General features: G+C 46.1%; 8 non-coding genes and 1 pseudogene across 8 annotated transcripts; all 9 read left to right on the forward strand.

The window, feature by feature from the left end:
- The first annotated feature begins 706 nt into the window (after window positions 1-706).
- Window positions 707-897, forward strand: LOC130332770 (U2 spliceosomal RNA). The gene has a single exon (XR_008875348.1). It is a non-coding gene; the product is annotated as a U2 spliceosomal RNA (small nuclear RNA).
- Window positions 898-2987: 2090 nt separating this feature from the next.
- Window positions 2988-3178, forward strand: LOC130332771 (U2 spliceosomal RNA). The gene has a single exon (XR_008875349.1). It is a non-coding gene; the product is annotated as a U2 spliceosomal RNA (small nuclear RNA).
- A 2099-nt stretch (window positions 3179-5277) lies between these two features.
- LOC130332773 (U2 spliceosomal RNA) lies at window positions 5278-5468 on the forward strand. The gene has a single exon (XR_008875350.1). It is a non-coding gene; the product is annotated as a U2 spliceosomal RNA (small nuclear RNA).
- A 2087-nt stretch (window positions 5469-7555) lies between these two features.
- Window positions 7556-7746, forward strand: LOC130332775 (U2 spliceosomal RNA). Its single transcript, XR_008875352.1, has one exon. It is a non-coding gene; the product is annotated as a U2 spliceosomal RNA (small nuclear RNA).
- Window positions 7747-9827: 2081 nt separating this feature from the next.
- LOC130332776 (U2 spliceosomal RNA) lies at window positions 9828-10018 on the forward strand. The gene has a single exon (XR_008875353.1). It is a non-coding gene; the product is annotated as a U2 spliceosomal RNA (small nuclear RNA).
- Window positions 10019-12113: 2095 nt separating this feature from the next.
- On the forward strand, window positions 12114-12304 carry LOC130332777 (U2 spliceosomal RNA). Its single transcript, XR_008875354.1, has one exon. It is a non-coding gene; the product is annotated as a U2 spliceosomal RNA (small nuclear RNA).
- Window positions 12305-14390: 2086 nt separating this feature from the next.
- Window positions 14391-14565, forward strand: LOC130332743 (U2 spliceosomal RNA; annotated as a pseudogene).
- Window positions 14566-15210: 645 nt separating this feature from the next.
- LOC130332778 (U2 spliceosomal RNA) lies at window positions 15211-15401 on the forward strand. The gene has a single exon (XR_008875355.1). It is a non-coding gene; the product is annotated as a U2 spliceosomal RNA (small nuclear RNA).
- A 2097-nt stretch (window positions 15402-17498) lies between these two features.
- Window positions 17499-17689, forward strand: LOC130332779 (U2 spliceosomal RNA). Its single transcript, XR_008875356.1, has one exon. It is a non-coding gene; the product is annotated as a U2 spliceosomal RNA (small nuclear RNA).
- The last annotated feature ends 1417 nt before the right edge of the window (window positions 17690-19106 follow it).

Consider the following 19106-nt stretch of genomic DNA (forward strand, 5'->3'; position numbering starts at 1 on the left):
TGTTTGGTGATGTCGTCTATTATGGCCTTCATAGAAGCAACAGGAGATTGTTGCATCCATCTAGAACCCTCAGAACTACAGTGCTATGATGTCACTCACTTCCACAGGCCTTGCAGAGTGTAAACAACAACAACCCAGCTTTGTTGTGTATGTAACCATAGGGATTTGTGATGTCACCTAGAACCTTCACAGCAGCGACAGCTTTATGAGGAGCATCAGCACTGCTCTGCCTGAGCAGAACCATCACCGCCATAGGTTGTCAAATAACCCGGATTTAACCCACACAGGTAAGTCCAATGGGGTGCAGGCATGTCCTCTATGCTTACAGCTTCCCGTGGGTGTTGGTTTGATACCGTTTGGGGACAGCCAAGGAGGCATCTGCAGGCAACAAAGGTAGGTGTGTGCTTGTGTGTGTGTTTCCTATGCAGATCCTAAGCCCAGTGTCACATGCAAGTAGGAGGAGTAAGAAGGGTTCCTGGCAAATCCGGGTTATGGATTGCATTTAAAAAGGCCCCGTGGGAGTGCAATGGGCCCCTGTCTTGCTGCTTAGCAATAATGGTATGGGTTTAGGTTCTGCTGTATGTACTGGTGGTTGACTGCCCCCCAGCCCAGAGTGTGCATGGAAAATTGTCTGGCAGCCTCCCTGACAGCAAGCAGTGATAGTGCCCATGAAGGGCACCTTGTTGGGCCCGCCCCTTTCACGGTTATCGCTTCTCGGCCTTTTGGCTAAGATCAAGTGTAGTATCTGTTCTTATCAGTTTAATATCTGATACGTCCCCTATCTGGGGACCATATATTAAATGGATTTTTGAGAACGGGGGCCGATTTCGAAGCTTGCTTCCGTCGCCCTATGCATTGACCCGATATGGCAGTATCTTCGGGTACAGTGCACCACCCCCTTACAGGGTTAAAAAGAAAGATTCCTACTTTCATTGCTACCTGCTTGCTGGCTAGCCAGCTAGCCAGCCCTGTGGGCCTTGCTGCTGCTGCAGCTAAAAAACAAAAGGTGGTGCTGCTGCTGCTTCTGCTGCTTCTGCTTCTGCTTGTGTCTGGCCGCTGTTGGAGCGTCCAGGCACAGGACTTCTGCTGCTGCTGACTAAATGGCCTCCTTAATTGGATCATTTGAGTAGCCAGCACACCTGTGCAGGTAGGGCATGACATGATAGGCAGCTGCCTTGATAGCGGGTGGGTGCTGAATGTTCCTAATTGACAAAATAAGATTAATGCTTATGAAGAAATATAAAATCTCATCCCTTCCCCAATATCGCGCCACACCCCTACCCCTTAATTCCCTGGTTGAACTTGATGGACATATGTCTTTTTTCGACCGTACTAACTATGTAACTATGTAACATAACATGGGGGGGGGGGGGGGGGTCTCCTGGCTGTTCACACAGGTGTGTCATTGCTGTACATTGACCATGCATTGCTTCTGTGGTATTGCAAAGGCAAAGACAAATGCTTCCAGCCATCCATTGCACTAATGGATTGGTCATCAGCTGGCTGTCTATGTCCCGCATCAATATAGACCAAAGTACAGAGGGTTAGGCTATGCTATTGTGCACCTACCTGATGCATCAGAAGGTGCGAGGCCCTTGCTAAATTCTGTGCACAGACTTTGAGATCTATACTTTAGACTGTATCTAAACCTGCTCCAACATGGACTGACATTCTGGCCTACTTTCAGCCGATGCGACTTGTCTGTCGCTGAACAGTCGCTTTTTATGTATTCAGCACCTATGTATAATGTTGTAAAAATGCTCTAGAAGCTAAAGTCGCAGAAATGTCACACATATTTGGCCTGCAACTTTCTGTGCGACAAATTCAGACAGGAAAAATCAGTATAAATCCTTAGAAAATTATCCCCCAGTGTCTCCATCTGCTGGCGGTATTGAATAAGCATTGCTGCACTGATGGGGTATGCATTAGACGAAAAAAAAAGAAGAAAAAGAAGAATAATACGCCCAGAAAAGAGGCGAAAAGGAGAAAAACGTAAAAAAACGTGAAAAAAAAGTAAGAGGAAGAGAAGGGAAAAAAAGGTGGAAATGGGTTTAAAAGTGATTTCGGCGGAGAAATATATATATATATATATATATATATATATATATATATACGCGCACACACACACATATATATAAACGTATTCTCCGTTGAGATATTGCAGCCGCTGCTGTGTCCAGGCCCAGGAGCCTTAGCACTGTGCTGTGATGTCACTCAATACCACTGACATCACTAGGTGTAAACAACATCTCTCCTTTGCTGTGTATGTGACTATGGAGCTGTTTGGTGATGTCGTCTATTATGGCCTTCATAGAAGCAACAGGAGATTGTTGCATCCATCTAGAACCCTCAGAACTACAGTGCTATGATGTCACTCACTTCCACAGGCCTTGCAGAGTGTAAACAACAACAACCCAGCTTTGTTGTGTATGTAACCATAGGGATTTGTGATGTCACCTAGAACCTTCACAGCAGCGACAGCTTTATGAGGAGCATCAGCACTGCTCTGCCTGAGCAGAACCATCACCGCCATAGGTTGTCAAATAACCCGGATTTAACCCACACAGGTAAGTCCAATGGGCTGCAGGCATGTCCTCTATGCTTACAGCTTCCCGTGGGTGTTGGTTTGATACCGTTTGGGGACAGCCAAGGAGGCATCTGCAGGCAACAAAGGTAGGTGTGTGCTTGTGTGTGTGTTTCCTATGCAGATCCTAAGCCCAGTGTCACATGCAAGTAGGAGGAGTAAGAAGGGTTCCTGGCAAATCCGGGTTATGGATTGCATTTAAAAAGGCCCCGTGGGAGTGCAATGGGCCCCTGTCTTGCTGCTTAGCAATAATGGTTTGGTTTTTAGGTTCTGCTGTGTGTACTGGTGGTTGACTGCCCCCCAGCCCAGAGTGTGCATGGAAAATTGTCTGGCAGCCTCCCTGACAGCAAGCAGTGATAGTGCCCATGAAGGGCACCTTGTTGGGCCCGCCCCTTTCACGGTTATCGCTTCTCGGCCTTTTGGCTAAGATCAAGTGTAGTATCTGTTCTTATCAGTTTAATATCTGATACGTCCCCTATCTGGGGACCATATATTAAATGGATTTTTGAGAACGGGGGCCGATTTCGAAGCTTGCTTCCGTCGCCCTATGCATTGACCCGATATGGCAGTATCTTCGGGTACAGTGCACCACCCCCTTACAGGGTTAAAAAGAAAGATTCCTACTTTCATTGCTACCTGCTTGCTGGCTAGCCAGCTAGCCAGCCCTGTGGGCCTTGCTGCTGCTGCAGCCAAAAAACAAAAGGTGGTGCTGCTGCTGCTTCTGCTGCTTCTGCTTCTGCTTGTGTCTGGCCGCTGTTGGAGCGTCCAGGCACAGGACTTCTGCTGCTGCTGACTAAATGGCCTCCTTAATTGGATCATTTGAGTAGCCAGCACACCTGTGCAGGTAGGGCATGACATGATAGGCAGCTGCCTTGATAGCGGGTGGGTGCTGAATGTTCCTAATTGACAAAATAAGATTAATGCTTATGAAGAAATATAAAATCTCATCCCTTCCCCAATATCGCGCCACACCCCTACCCCTTAATTCCCTGGTTGAACTTGATGGACATATGTCTTTTTTCGACCGTACTAACTATGTAACTATGTAACATAACATGGGGGGGGGGGGGGGGGGGTCTCCTGGCTGTTCACACAGGTGTGTCATTGCTGTACATTGACCATGCATTGCTTCTGTGGTATTGCAAAGGCAAAGACAAATGCTTCCAGCCATCCATTGCACTAATGGATTGGTCATCAGCTGGCTGTCTATGTCCCGCATCAATATAGACCAAAGTACAGAGGGTTAGGCTATGCTATTGTGCACCTACCTGATGCATCAGAAGGTGCGAGGCCCTTGCTAAATTCTGTGCACAGACTTTGAGATCTATACTTTAGACTGTATCTAAACCTGCTCCAACATGGACTGACATTCTGGCCTACTTTCAGCCGATGCGACTTGTCTGTCGCTGAACAGTCGCTTTTTATGTATTCAGCACCTATGTATAATGTTGTAAAAATGCTCTAGAAGCTAAAGTCGCAGAAATGTCACACATATTTGGCCTGCAACTTTCTGTGCGACAAATTCAGACAGGAAAAATCAGTATAAATCCTTAGAAAATTATCCCCCAGTGTCTCCATCTGCTGGCGGTATTGAATAAGCATTGCTGCACTGATGGGGTATGCATTAGACGAAAAAAAAGAAGAAAAAGAAGAATAATACGCCCAGAAAAGAGGCGAAAAGGAGAAAAACGTAAAAAAACGTGAAAAAAAAGTAAGAGGAAGAGAAGGGAAAAAAAGGTGGAAATGGGTTTAAAAGTGATTTCGGCGGAGAAATATATATATATATATATATATATATATATATATATATATATATATACGCGCACACACACACATATATATAAACGTATTCTCCGTTGAGATATTGCAGCCGCTGCTGTGTCCAGGCCCAGGAGCCTTAGCACTGTGCTGTGATGTCACTCAATACCACTGACATCACTAGGTGTAAACAACATCTCTCCTTTGCTGTGTATGTGACTATGGAGCTGTTTGGTGATGTCGTCTATTATGGCCTTCATAGAAGCAACAGGAGATTGTTGCATCCATCTAGAACCCTCAGAACTACAGTGCTATGATGTCACTCACTTCCACAGGCCTTGCAGAGTGTAAACAACAACAACCCAGCTTTGTTGTGTATGTAACCATAGGGATTTGTGATGTCACCTAGAACCTTCACAGCAGCGACAGCTTTATGAGGAGCATCAGCACTGCTCTGCCTGAGCAGAACCATCACCGCCATAGGTTGTCAAATAACCCGGATTTAACCCACACAGGTAAGTCCAATGGGCTGCAGGCATGTCCTCTATGCTTACAGCTTCCCGTGGGTGTTGGTTTGATACCGTTTGGGGACAGCCAAGGAGGCATCTGCAGGCAACAAAGGTAGGTGTGTGCTTGTGTGTGTGTTTCCTATGCAGATCCTAAGCCCAGTGTCACATGCAAGTAGGAGGAGTAAGAAGGGTTCCTGGCAAATCCGGGTTATGGATTGCATTTAAAAAGGCCCCGTGGGAGTGCAATGGGCCCCTGTCTTGCTGCTTAGCAATAATGGTTTGGTTTTTAGGTTCTGCTGTGTGTACTGGTGGTTGACTGCCCCCCAGCCCAGAGTGTGCATGGAAAATTGTCTGGCAGCCTCCCTGACAGCAAGCAGTGATAGTGCCCATGAAGGGCACCTTGTTGGGCCCGCCCCTTTCACGGTTATCGCTTCTCGGCCTTTTGGCTAAGATCAAGTGTAGTATCTGTTCTTATCAGTTTAATATCTGATACGTCCCCTATCTGGGGACCATATATTAAATGGATTTTTGAGAACGGGGGCCGATTTCGAAGCTTGCTTCCGTCGCCCTATGCATTGACCCGATATGGCAGTATCTTCGGGTACAGTGCACCACCCCCTTACAGGGTTAAAAAGAAAGATTCCTACTTTCATTGCTACCTGCTTGCTGGCTAGCCAGCTAGCCAGCCCTGTGGGCCTTGCTGCTGCTGCAGCCAAAAAACAAAAGGTGGTGCTGCTGCTGCTTCTGCTGCTTCTGCTTCTGCTTGTGTCTGGCCGCTGTTGGAGCGTCCAGGCACAGGACTTCTGCTGCTGCTGACTAAATGGCCTCCTTAATTGGATCATTTGAGTAGCCAGCACACCTGTGCAGGTAGGGCATGACATGATAGGCAGCTGCCTTGATAGCGGGTGGGTGCTGAATGTTCCTAATTGACAAAATAAGATTAATGCTTATGAAGAAATATAAAATCTCATCCCTTCCCCAATATCGCGCCACACCCCTACCCCTTAATTCCCTGGTTGAACTTGATGGACATATGTCTTTTTTCGACCGTACTAACTATGTAACTATGTAACATAACATGGGGGGGGGGGGGGGGGGTCTCCTGGCTGTTCACACAGGTGTGTCATTGCTGTACATTGACCATGCATTGCTTCTGTGGTATTGCAAAGGCAAAGACAAATGCTTCCAGCCATCCATTGCACTAATGGATTGGTCATCAGCTGGCTGTCTATGTCCCGCATCAATATAGACCAAAGTACAGAGGGTTAGGCTATGCTATTGTGCACCTACCTGATGCATCAGAAGGTGCGAGGCCCTTGCTAAATTCTGTGCACAGACTTTGAGATCTATACTTTAGACTGTATCTAAACCTGCTCCAACATGGACTGACATTCTGGCCTACTTTCAGCCGATGCGACTTGTCTGTCGCTGAACAGTCGCTTTTTATGTATTCAGCACCTATGTATAATGTTGTAAAAATGCTCTAGAAGCTAAAGTCGCAGAAATGTCACACATATTTGGCCTGCAACTTTCTGTGCGACAAATTCAGACAGGAAAAATCAGTATAAATCCTTAGAAAATTATCCCCCAGTGTCTCCATCTGCTGGCGGTATTGAATAAGCATTGCTGCACTGATGGGGTATGCATTAGACGAAAAAAAAGAAGAAAAAGAAGAATAATACGCCCAGAAAAGAGGCGAAAAGGAGAAAAACGTAAAAAAACGTGAAAAAAAAGTAAGAGGAAGAGAAGGGAAAAAAAGGTGGAAATGGGTTTAAAAGTGATTTCGGCGGAGAAATATATATATATATATATATATATATATATATATATACGCGCACACACACACATATATATAAACGTATTCTCCGTTGAGATATTGCAGCCGCTGCTGTGTCCAGGCCCAGGAGCCTTAGCACTGTGCTGTGATGTCACTCAATACCACTGACATCACTAGGTGTAAACAACATCTCTCCTTTGCTGTGTATGTGACTATGGAGCTGTTTGGTGATGTCGTCTATTATGGCCTTCATAGAAGCAACAGGAGATTGTTGCATCCATCTAGAACCCTCAGAACTACAGTGCTATGATGTCACTCACTTCCACAGGCCTTGCAGAGTGTAAACAACAACAACCCAGCTTTGTTGTGTATGTAACCATAGGGATTTGTGATGTCACCTAGAACCTTCACAGCAGCGACAGCTTTATGAGGAGCATCAGCACTGCTCTGCCTGAGCAGAACCATCACCGCCATAGGTTGTCAAATAACCCGGATTTAACCCACACAGGTAAGTCCAATGGGGTGCAGGCATGTCCTCTATGCTTACAGCTTCCCGTGGGTGTTGGTTTGATACCGTTTGGGGACAGCCAAGGAGGCATCTGCAGGCAACAAAGGTAGGTGTGTGCTTGTGTGTGTGTTTCCTATGCAGATCCTAAGCCCAGTGTCACATGCAAGTAGGAGGAGTAAGAAGGGTTCCTGGCAAATCCGGGTTATGGATTGCATTTAAAAAGGCCCCGTGGGAGTGCAATGGGCCCCTGTCTTGCTGCTTAGCAATAATGGTATGGGTTTAGGTTCTGCTGTGTGTACTGGTGGTTGACTGCCCCCCAGCCCAGAGTGTGCATGGAAAATTGTCTGGCAGCCTCCCTGACAGCAAGCAGTGATAGTGCCCATGAAGGGCACCTTGTTGGGCCCGCCCCTTTCACGGTTATCGCTTCTCGGCCTTTTGGCTAAGATCAAGTGTAGTATCTGTTCTTATCAGTTTAATATCTGATACGTCCCCTATCTGGGGACCATATATTAAATGGATTTTTGAGAACGGGGGCCGATTTCGAAGCTTGCTTCCGTCGCCCTATGCATTGACCCGATATGGCAGTATCTTCGGGTACAGTGCACCACCCCCTTACAGGGTTAAAAAGAAAGATTCCTACTTTCATTGCTACCTGCTTGCTGGCTAGCCAGCTAGCCAGCCCTGTGGGCCTTGCTGCTGCTGCAGCCAAAAAACAAAAGGTGGTGCTGCTGCTGCTTCTGCTGCTTCTGCTTCTGCTTGTGTCTGGCCGCTGTTGGAGCATCCAGGCACAGGACTTCTGCTGCTGCTGACTAAATGGCCTCCTTAATTGGATCATTTGAGTAGCCAGCACACCTGTGCAGGTAGGGCATGACATGATAGGCAGCTGCCTTGATAGCGGGTGGGTGCTGAATGTTCCTAATTGACAAAATAAGATTAATGCTTATGAAGAAATATAAAATCTCATCCCTTCCCCAATATCGCGCCACACCCCTACCCCTTAATTCCCTGGTTGAACTTGATGGACATATGTCTTTTTTCGACCGTACTAACTATGTAACTATGTAACATAACATGGGGGGGGGGGGTCTCCTGGCTGTTCACACAGGTGTGTCATTGCTGTACATTGACCATGCATTGCTTCTGTGGTATTGCAAAGGCAAAGACAAATGCTTCCAGCCATCCATTGCACTAATGGATTGGTCATCAGCTGGCTGTCTATGTCCCGCATCAATATAGACCAAAGTACAGAGGGTTAGGCTATGCTATTGTGCACCTACCTGATGCATCAGAAGGTGCGAGGCCCTTGCTAAATTCTGTGCACAGACTTTGAGATCTATACTTTAGACTGTATCTAAACCTGCTCCAACATGGACTGACATTCTGGCCTACTTTCAGCCGATGCGACTTGTCTGTCGCTGAACAGTCGCTTTTTATGTATTCAGCACCTATGTATAATGTTGTAAAAATGCTCTAGAAGCTAAAGTCGCAGAAATGTCACACATATTTGGCCTGCAACTTTCTGTGCGACAAATTCAGACAGGAAAAATCAGTATAAATCCTTAGAAAATTATCCCCCAGTGTCTCCATCTGCTGGCGGTATTGAATAAGCATTGCTGCACTGATGGGGTATGCATTAGACGAAAAAAAAGAAGAAAAAGAAGAATAATACGCCCAGAAAAGAGGCGAAAAGGAGAAAAACGTAAAAAAATGTGAAAAAAAAGTAAGAGGAAGAGAAGGGAAAAAAAGGTGGAAATGGGTTTAAAAGTGATTTCGGCGGAGAATATATATATATATATATATATATATATATATATATACGCGCACACACACACATATATATAAACGTATTCTCCGTTGAGATATTGCAGCCGCTGCTGTGTCCAGGCCCAGGAGCCTTAGCACTGTGCTGTGATGTCACTCAATACCACTGACATCACTAGGTGTAAACAACATCTCTCCTTTGCTGTGTATGTGACTATGGAGCTGTTTGGTGATGTCGTCTATTATGGCCTTCATAGAAGCAACAGGAGATTGTTGCATCCATCTAGAACCCTCAGAACTACAGTGCTATGATGTCACTCACTTCCACAGGCCTTGCAGAGTGTAAACAACAACAACCCAGCTTTGTTGTGTATGTAACCATAGGGATTTGTGATGTCACCTAGAACCTTCACAGCAGCGACAGCTTTATGAGGAGCATCAGCACTGCTCTGCCTGAGCAGAACCATCACCGCCATAGGTTGTCAAATAACCCGGATTTAACCCACACAGGTAAGTCCAATGGGGTGCAGGCATGTCCTCTATGCTTACAGCTTCCCGTGGGTGTTGGTTTGATACCGTTTGGGGACAGCCAAGGAGGCATCTGCAGGCAACAAAGGTAGGTGTGTGCTTGTGTGTGTGTTTCCTATGCAGATCCTAAGCCCAGTGTCACATGCAAGTAGGAGGAGTAAGAAGGGTTCCTGGCAAATCCGGGTTATGGATTGCATTTAAAAAGGCCCCGTGGGAGTGCAATGGGCCCCTGTCTTGCTGCTTAGCAATAATGGTTTGGTTTTTAGGTTCTGCTGTGTGTACTGGTGGTTGACTGCCCCCCAGCCCAGAGTGTGCATGGAAAATTGTCTGGCAGCCTCCCTGACAGCAAGCAGTGATAGTGCCCATGAAGGGCACCTTGTTGGGCCCGCCCCTTTCACGGTTATCGCTTCTCGGCCTTTTGGCTAAGATCAAGTGTAGTATCTGTTCTTATCAGTTTAATATCTGATACGTCCCCTATCTGGGGACCATATATTAAATGGATTTTTGAGAACGGGGGCCGATTTCGAAGCTTGCTTCCGTCGCCCTATGCATTGACCCGATATGGCAGTATCTTCGGGTACAGTGCACCACCCCCTTACAGGGTTAAAAAGAAAGATTCCTACTTTCATTGCTACCTGCTTGCTGGCTAGCCAGCTAGCCAGCCCTGTGGGCCTTGCTGCTGCTGCAGCCAAAAAACAAAAGGTGGTGCTGCTGCTGCTTCTGCTGCTTCTGCTTCTGCTTGTGTCTGGCCGCTGTTGGAGCGTCCAGGCACAGGACTTCTGCTGCTGCTGACTAAATGGCCTCCTTAATTGGATCATTTGAGTAGCCAGCACACCTGTGCAGGTAGGGCATGACATGATAGGCAGCTGCCTTGATAGCGGGTGGGTGCTGAATGTTCCTAATTGACAAAATAAGATTAATGCTTATGAAGAAATATAAAATCTCATCCCTTCCCCAATATCGCGCCACACCCCTACCCCTTAATTCCCTGGTTGAACTTGATGGACATATGTCTTTTTTCGACCGTACTAACTATGTAACTATGTAACATAACATGGGGGGGGGGGGGGGTCTCCTGGCTGTTCACACAGGTGTGTCATTGCTGTACATTGACCATGCATTGCTTCTGTGGTATTGCAAAGGCAAAGACAAATGCTTCCAGCCATCCATTGCACTAATGGATTGGTCATCAGCTGGCTGTCTATGTCCCGCATCAATATAGACCAAAGTACAGAGGGTTAGGCTATGCTATTGTGCACCTACCTGATGCATCAGAAGGTGCGAGGCCCTTGCTAAATTCTGTGCACAGACTTTGAGATCTATACTTTAGACTGTATCTAAACCTGCTCCAACATGGACTGACATTCTGGCCTACTTTCAGCCGATGCGACTTGTCTGTCGCTGAACAGTCGCTTTTTATGTATTCAGCACCTATGTATAATGTTGTAAAAATGCTCTAGAAGCTAAAGTCGCAGAAATGTCACACATATTTGGCCTGCAACTTTCTGTGCGACAAATTCAGACAGGAAAAATCAGTATAAATCCTTAGAAAATTATCCCCCAGTGTCTCCATCTGCTGGCGGTATTGAATAAGCATTGCTGCACTGATGGGGTATGCATTAGACGAAAAAAAAGAAGAAAAAGAAGAATAATACGCCCAGAAAAGAGGCGAAAAGGAGAAAAACGTAAAAAAACGTGAAAAAAAAGTAAGAGGAAGAGAAGGGAAAAAAAGGTGGAAATGGGTTTAAAAGTGATTTCGGCGGAGAAATATATATATATATATATATATATATATATATATATATATATATATACGCGCACACACACACATATATATAAACGTATTCTCCGTTGAGATATTGCAGCCGCTGCTGTGTCCAGGCCCAGGAGCCTTAGCACTGTGCTGTGATGTCACTCAATACCACTGACATCACTAGGTGTAAACAACATCTCTCCTTTGCTGTGTATGTGACTATGGAGCTGTTTGGTGATGTCGTCTATTATGGCCTTCATAGAAGCAACAGGAGATTGTTGCATCCATCTAGAACCCTCAGAACTACAGTGCTATGATGTCACTCACTTCCACAGGCCTTGCAGAGTGTAAACAACAACAACCCAGCTTTGTTGTGTATGTAACCATAGGGATTTGTGATGTCACCTAGAACCTTCACAGCAGCGACAGCTTTATGAGGAGCATCAGCACTGCTCTGCCTGAGCAGAACCATCACCGCCATAGGTTGTCAAATAACCCGGATTTAACCCACACAGGTAAGTCCAATGGGGTGCAGGCATGTCCTCTATGCTTACAGCTTCCCATGGGTGTTGGTTTGATACCGTTTGGGGACAGCCAAGGAGGCATCTGCAGGCAACAAAGGTAGGTGTGTGCTTGTGTGTGTGTTTCCTATGCAGATCCTAAGCCCAGTGTCACATGCAAGTAGGAGGAGTAAGAAGGGTTCCTGGCAAATCCGGGTTATGGATTGCATTTAAAAAGGCCCCGTGGGAGTGCAATGGGCCCCTGTCTTGCTGCTTAGCAATAATGGTTTGGTTTTTAGGTTCTGCTGTGTGTACTGGTGGTTGACTGCCCCCCAGCCCAGAGTGTGCATGGAAAATTGTCTGGCAGCCTCCCTGACAGCAAGCAGTGATAGTGCCCATGAAGGGCACCTTGTTGGGCCCGCCCCTTTCACGGTTATCGCTTCTCGGCCTTTTGGCTAAGATCAAGTGTAGTATCTGTTCTTATCAGTTTAATATCTGATACGTCCCCTATCTGGGGACCATATATTAAATGGATTTTTGAGAACGGGGGCCGATTTCGAAGCTTGCTTCCGTCGCCCTATGCATTGACCCGATATGGCAGTATCTTCGGGTACAGTGCACCACCCCCTTACAGGGTTAAAAAGAAAGATTCCTACTTTCATTGCTACCTGCTTGCTGGCTAGCCAGCTAGCCAGCCCTGTGGGCCTTGCTGCTGCTGCAGCCAAAAAACAAAAGGTGGTGCTGCTGCTGCTTCTGCTTCTGCTTGTGTCTGGCCGCTGTTGGAGCGTCCAGGCACAGGACTTCTGCTGCTGCTGACTAAATGGCCTCCTTAATTGGATCATTTGAGTAGCCAGCACACCTGTGCAGGTAGGGCATGACATGATAGGCAGCTGCCTTGATAGCGGGTGGGTGCTGAATGTTCCTAATTGACAAAATAAGATTAATGCTTATGAAGAAATATAAAATCTCATCCCTTCCCCAATATCGCGCCACACCCCTACCCCTTAATTCCCTGGTTGAACTTGATGGACATATGTCTTTTTTCGACCGTACTAACTATGTAACTATGTAACATAACATGGGGGGGGGGGGGTCTCCTGGCTGTTCACACAGGTGTGTCATTGCTGTACATTGACCATGCATTGCTTCTGTGGTATTGCAAAGGCAAAGACAAATGCTTCCAGCCATCCATTGCACTAATGGATTGGTCATCAGCTGGCTGTCTATGTCCCGCATCAATATAGACCAAAGTACAGAGGGTTAGGCTATGCTATTGTGCACCTACCTGATGCATCAGAAGGTGCGAGGCCCTTGCTAAATTCTGTGCACAGACTTTGAGATCTATACTTTAGACTGTATCTAAACCTGCTCCAACATGGACTGACATTCTGGCCTACTTTCAGCCGATGCGACTTGTCTGTCGCTGAACAGTCGCTTTTTATGTATTCAGCACCTATGTATAATGTTGTAAAAATGCTCTAGAAGCTAAAGTCGCAGAAATGTCACACATATTTGGCCTGCAACTTTCTGTGCGACAAATTCAGACAGGAAAAATCAGTATAAATCCTTAGAAAATTATCCCCCAGTGTCTCCATCTGCTGGCGGTATTGAATAAGCATTGCTGCACTGATGGGGTATGCATTAGACGAAAAAAAAGAAGAAAAAGAAGAATAATACGCCCAGAAAAGAGGCGAAAAGGAGAAAAACGTAAAAAAACGTGAAAAAAAAGTAAGAGGAAGAGAAGGGAAAAAAAGGTGGAAATGGGTTTAAAAGTGATTTCGGCGGAGAATATATATATATATATATATATATATATATATATATATATATATATATATACGCGCACACACACACATATATATAAACGTATTCTCCGTTGAGATATTGCAGCCGCTGCTGTGTCCAGGCCCAGGAGCCTTAGCACTGTGCTGTGATGTCACTCAATACCACTGACATCACTAGGTGTAAACAACATCTCTCCTTTGCTGTGTATGTGACTATGGAGCTGTTTGGTGATGTCGTCTATTATGGCCTTCATAGAAGCAACAGGAGATTGTTGCATCCATCTAGAACCCTCAGAACTACAGTGCTATGATGTCACTCACTTCCACAGGCCTTGCAGAGTGTAAACAACAACAACCCAGCTTTGTTGTGTATGTAACCATAGGGATTTGTGATGTCACCTAGAACCTTCACAGCAGCGACAGCTTTATGAGGAGCATCAGCACTGCTCTGCCTGAGTAGAACCATCACCGCCATAGGTTGTCAAATAACCCGGATTTAACCCACACAGGTAAGTCCAATGGGGTGCAGGCATGTCCTCTATGCTTACAGCTTCCCGTGGGTGTTGGTTTGATACCGTTTGGGGACAGCCAAGGAGGCATCTGCAGGCAACAAAGGTAGGTGTGTGCTTGTGTGTGTGTTTCCTATGCAGATCCTAAGCCCAGTGTCACATGCAAGTAGGAGGAGTAAGAAGGGTTCCTGGCAAATCCGGGTTATGGATTGCATTTAAAAAGGCCCCGTGGGAGTGCAATGGGCCCCTGTCTTGCTGCTTAGCAATAATGGTATGGGTTTAGGTTCTGCTGTGTGTACTGGTGGTTGACTGCCCCCCAGCCCAGAGTGTGCATGGAAAATTGTCTGGCAGCCTCCCTGACAGCAAGCAGTGATAGTGCCCATGAAGGGCACCTTGTTGGGCCCGCCCCTTTCACGGTTATCGCTTCTCGGCCTTTTGGCTAAGATCAAGTGTAGTATCTGTTCTTATCAGTTTAATATCTGATACGTCCCCTAAACAACATCTCTCCTTTGCTGTGTATGTGACTATGGAGCTGTTTGGTGATGTCGTCTATTATGGCCTTCATAGAAGCAACAGGAGATTGTTGCATCCATCTAGAACCCTCAGAACTACAGTGCTATGATGTCACTCACTTCCACAGGCCTTGCAGAGTGTAAACAACAACAACCCAGCTTTGTTGTGTATGTAACCATAGGGATTTGTGATGTCACCTAGAACCTTCACAGCAGCGACAGCTTTATGAGGAGCATCAGCACTGCTCTGCCTGAGCAGAACCATCACCGCCATAGGTTGTCAAATAACCCGGATTTAACCCACACAGGTAAGTCCAATGGGGTGCAGGCATGTCCTCTATGCTTACAGCTTCCCGTGGGTGTTGGTTTGATACCGTTTGGGGACAGCCAAGGAGGCATCTGCAGGCAACAAAGGTAGGTGTGTGCTTGTGTGTGTGTTTCCTATGCAGATCCTAAGCCCAGTGTCACATGCAAGTAGGAGGAGTAAGAAGGGTTCCTGGCAAATCCGGGTTATGGATTGCATTTAAAAAGGCCCCGTGGGAGTGCAATGGGCCCCTGTCTTGCTGCTTAGCAATAATGGTATGGGTTTAGGTTCTGCTGTGTGTACTGGTGGTTGACTGCCCCCCAGCCCAGAGTGTGCATGGAAAATTGTCTGGCAGCCTCCCTGACAGCAAGCAGTGATAGTGCCCATGAAGGGCACCTTGTTGGGCCCGCCCCTTTCACGGTTATCGCTTCTCGGCCTTTTGGCTAAGATCAAGTGTAGTATCTGTTCTTATCAGTTTAATATCTGATACGTCCCCTATCTGGGGACCATATATTAAATGGATTTTTGAGAACGGGGGCCGATTTCGAAGCTTGCTTCCGTCGCCCTATGCATTGACCCGATATGGCAGTATCTTCGGGTACAGTGCACCACCCCCTTACAGGGTTAAAAAGAAAGATTCCTACTTTCATTGCTACCTGCTTGCTGGCTAGCCAGCTAGCCAGCCCTGTGGGCCTTGCTGCTGCTGCAGCCAAAAAACAAAAGGTGGTGCTGCTGCTGCTTCTGCTGCTTCTGCTTCTGCTTGTGTCTGGCCGCTGTTGGAGCGTCCAGGCACAGGACTTCTGCTGCTGCTGACTAAATGGCCTCCTTAATTGGATCATTTGAGTAGCCAGCACACCTGTGCAGGTAGGGCATGACATGATAGGCAGCTGCCTTGATAGCGGGTGGGTGCTGAATGTTCCTAATTGACAAAATAAGATTAATGCTTATGAAGAAATATAAAATCTCATCCCTTCCCCAATATCGCGCCACACCCCTACCCCTTAATTCCCTGGTTGAACTTGATGGACATATGTCTTTTTTCGACCGTACTAACTATGTAACTATGTAACATAACATGGGGGGGGGGGGGGGGTCTCCTGGCTGTTCACACAGGTGTGTCATTGCTGTACATTGACCATGCATTGCTTCTGTGGTATTGCAAAGGCAAAGACAAATGCTTCCAGCCATCCATTGCACTAATGGATTGGTCATCAGCTGGCTGTCTATGTCCCGCATCAATATAGACCAAAGTACAGAGGGTTAGGCTATGCTATTGTGCACCTACCTGATGCATCAGAAGGTGCGAGGCCCTTGCTAAATTCTGTGCACAGACTTTGAGATCTATACTTTAGACTGTATCTAAACCTGCTCCAACATGGACTGACATTCTGGCCTACTTTCAGCCGATGCGACTTGTCTGTCGCTGAACAGTCGCTTTTTATGTATTCAGCACCTATGTATAATGTTGTAAAAATGCTCTAGAAGCTAAAGTCGCAGAAATGTCACACATATTTGGCCTGCAACTTTCTGTGCGACAAATTCAGACAGGAAAAATCAGTATAAATCCTTAGAAAATTATCCCCCAGTGTCTCCATCTGCTGGCGGTATTGAATAAGCATTGCTGCACTGATGGGGTATGCATTAGACGAAAAAAAAGAAGAAAAAGAAGAATAATACGCCCAGAAAAGAGGCGAAAAGGAGAAAAACGTAAAAAAATGTGAAAAAAAAGTAAGAGGAAGAGAAGGGAAAAAAAGGTGGAAATGGGTTTAAAAGTGATTTCGGCGGAGAAATATATATATATATATATATATATATATATATATATATATATATATATACGCGCACACACACACATATATATAAACGTATTCTCCGTTGAGATATTGCAGCCGCTGCTGTGTCCAGGCCCAGGAGCCTTAGCACTGTGCTGTGATGTCACTCAATACCACTGACATCACTAGGTGTAAACAACATCTCTCCTTTGCTGTGTATGTGACTATGGAGCTGTTTGGTGATGTCGTCTATTATGGCCTTCATAGAAGCAACAGGAGATTGTTGCATCCATCTAGAACCCTCAGAACTACAGTGCTATGATGTCACTCACTTCCACAGGCCTTGCAGAGTGTAAACAACAACAACCCAGCTTTGTTGTGTATGTAACCATAGGGATTTGTGATGTCACCTAGAACCTTCACAGCAGCGACAGCTTTATGAGGAGCATCAGCACTGCTCTGCCTGAGCAGAACCATCACCGCCATAGGTTGTCAAATAACCCGGATTTAACCCACACAGGTAAGTCCAATGGGGTGCAGGCATGTCCTCTATGCTTACAGCTTCCCGTGGGTGTTGGTTTGATACCGTTTGGGGACAGCCAAGGAGGCATCTGCAGGCAACAAAGGTAGGTGTGTGCTTGTGTGTGTGTTTCCTATGCAGATCCTAAGCCCAGTGTCACATGCAAGTAGGAGGAGTAAGAAGGGTTCCTGGCAAATCCGGGTTATGGATTGCATTTAAAAAGGCCCCGTGGGAGTGCAATGGGCCCCTGTCTTGCTGCTTAGCAATAATGGTATGGGTTTAGGTTCTGCTGTGTGTACTGGTGGTTGACTGCCCCCCAGCCCAGAGTGTGCATGGAAAATTGTCTGGCAGCCTCCCTGACAGCAAGCAGTGATAGTGCCCATGAAGGGCACCTTGTTGGGCCCGCCCCTTTCACGGTTATCGCTTCTCGGCCTTTTGGCTAAGATCAAGTGTAGTATCTGTTCTTATCAGTTTAATATCTGATACGTCCCCTATCTGGGGACCATATATTAAATGGATTTTTGAGAACGGGGGCCGATTTCGAAGCTTGCTTCCGTCGCCCTATGCATTGACCCGATATGGCAGTATCTTCGGGTACAGTGCACCACCCCCTTACAGGGTTAAAAAGAAAGATTCCTACTTTCATTGCTACCTGCTTGCTGGCTAGCCAGCTAGCCAGCCCTGTGGGCCTTGCTGCTGCTGCAGCCAAAAAACAAAAGGTGGTGCTGCTGCTGCTTCTGCTTCTGCTTGTGTCTGGCCGCTGTTGGAGCGTCCAGGCACAGGACTTCTGCTGCTGCTGACTAAATGGCCTCCTTAATTGGATCATTTGAGTAGCCAGCACACCTGTGCAGGTAGGGCATGACATGATAGGCAGCTGCCTTGATAGCGGGTGGGTGCTGAATGTTCCTAATTGACAAAATAAGATTAATGCTTATGAAGAAATATAAAATCTCATCCCTTCCCCAATATCGCGCCACACCCCTACCCCTTAATTCCCTGGTTGAACTTGATGGACATATGTCTTTTTTCGACCGTACTAACTATGTAACTATGTAACATAACATGGGGGGGGGGGGGGGGGGGTCTCCTGGCTGTTCACACAGGTGTGTCATTGCTGTACATTGACCATGCATTGCTTCTGTGGTATTGCAAAGGCAAAGACAAATGCTTCCAGCCATCCATTGCACTAATGGATTGGTCATCAGCTGGCTGTCTATGTCCCGCATCAATATAGACCAAAGTACAGAGGGTTAGGCTATGCTATTGTGCACCTACCTGATGCATCAGAAGGTGCGAGGCCCTTGCTAAATTCTGTGCACAGACTTTGAGATCTATACTTTAGACTGTATCTAAACCTGCTCCAACATGGACTGACATTCTGGCCTACTTTCAGCCGATGCGACTTGTCTGTCGCTGAACAGTCGCTTTTTATGTATTCAGCACCTATGTATAATGTTGTAAAAATGCTCTAGAAGCTAAAGTCGCAGAAATGTCACACATATTTGGCCTGCAACTTTCTGTGCGACAAATTCAGACAGGAAAAATCAGTATAAATCCTTAGAAAATTATCCCCCAGTGTCTCCATCTGCTGGCGGTATTGAATAAGCATTGCTGCACTGATGGGGTATGCATTAGACGAAAAAAAAGAAGAAAAAGAAGAATAATACGCCCAGAAAAGAGGCGAAAAGGAGAAAAATGTAAAAAAACGTGAAAAAAAAGTAAGAGGAAGAGAAGGGAAAAAAAGGTGGAAATGGGTTTAAAAGTGATTTCGGCGGAGAATATATATATATATATATATATATATATATATATATATATACGCGCACACACACACATATATATAAACGTATTCTCCGTTGAGATATTGCAGCCGCTGCTGTGTCCAGGCCCAGGAGCCTTAGCACTGTGCTGTGATGTCACTCAATACCACTGACATCACTAGGTGTAAACAACATCTCTCCTTTGCTGTGTATGTGACTATGGAGCTGTTTGGTGATGTCGTCTATTATGGCCTTCATAGAAGCAAC

Source organism: Hyla sarda, unplaced genomic scaffold, assembly GCF_029499605.1.
Source record: "Hyla sarda isolate aHylSar1 unplaced genomic scaffold, aHylSar1.hap1 scaffold_387, whole genome shotgun sequence".
NCBI lineage: Eukaryota > Metazoa > Chordata > Amphibia > Anura > Hylidae > Hyla > Hyla sarda.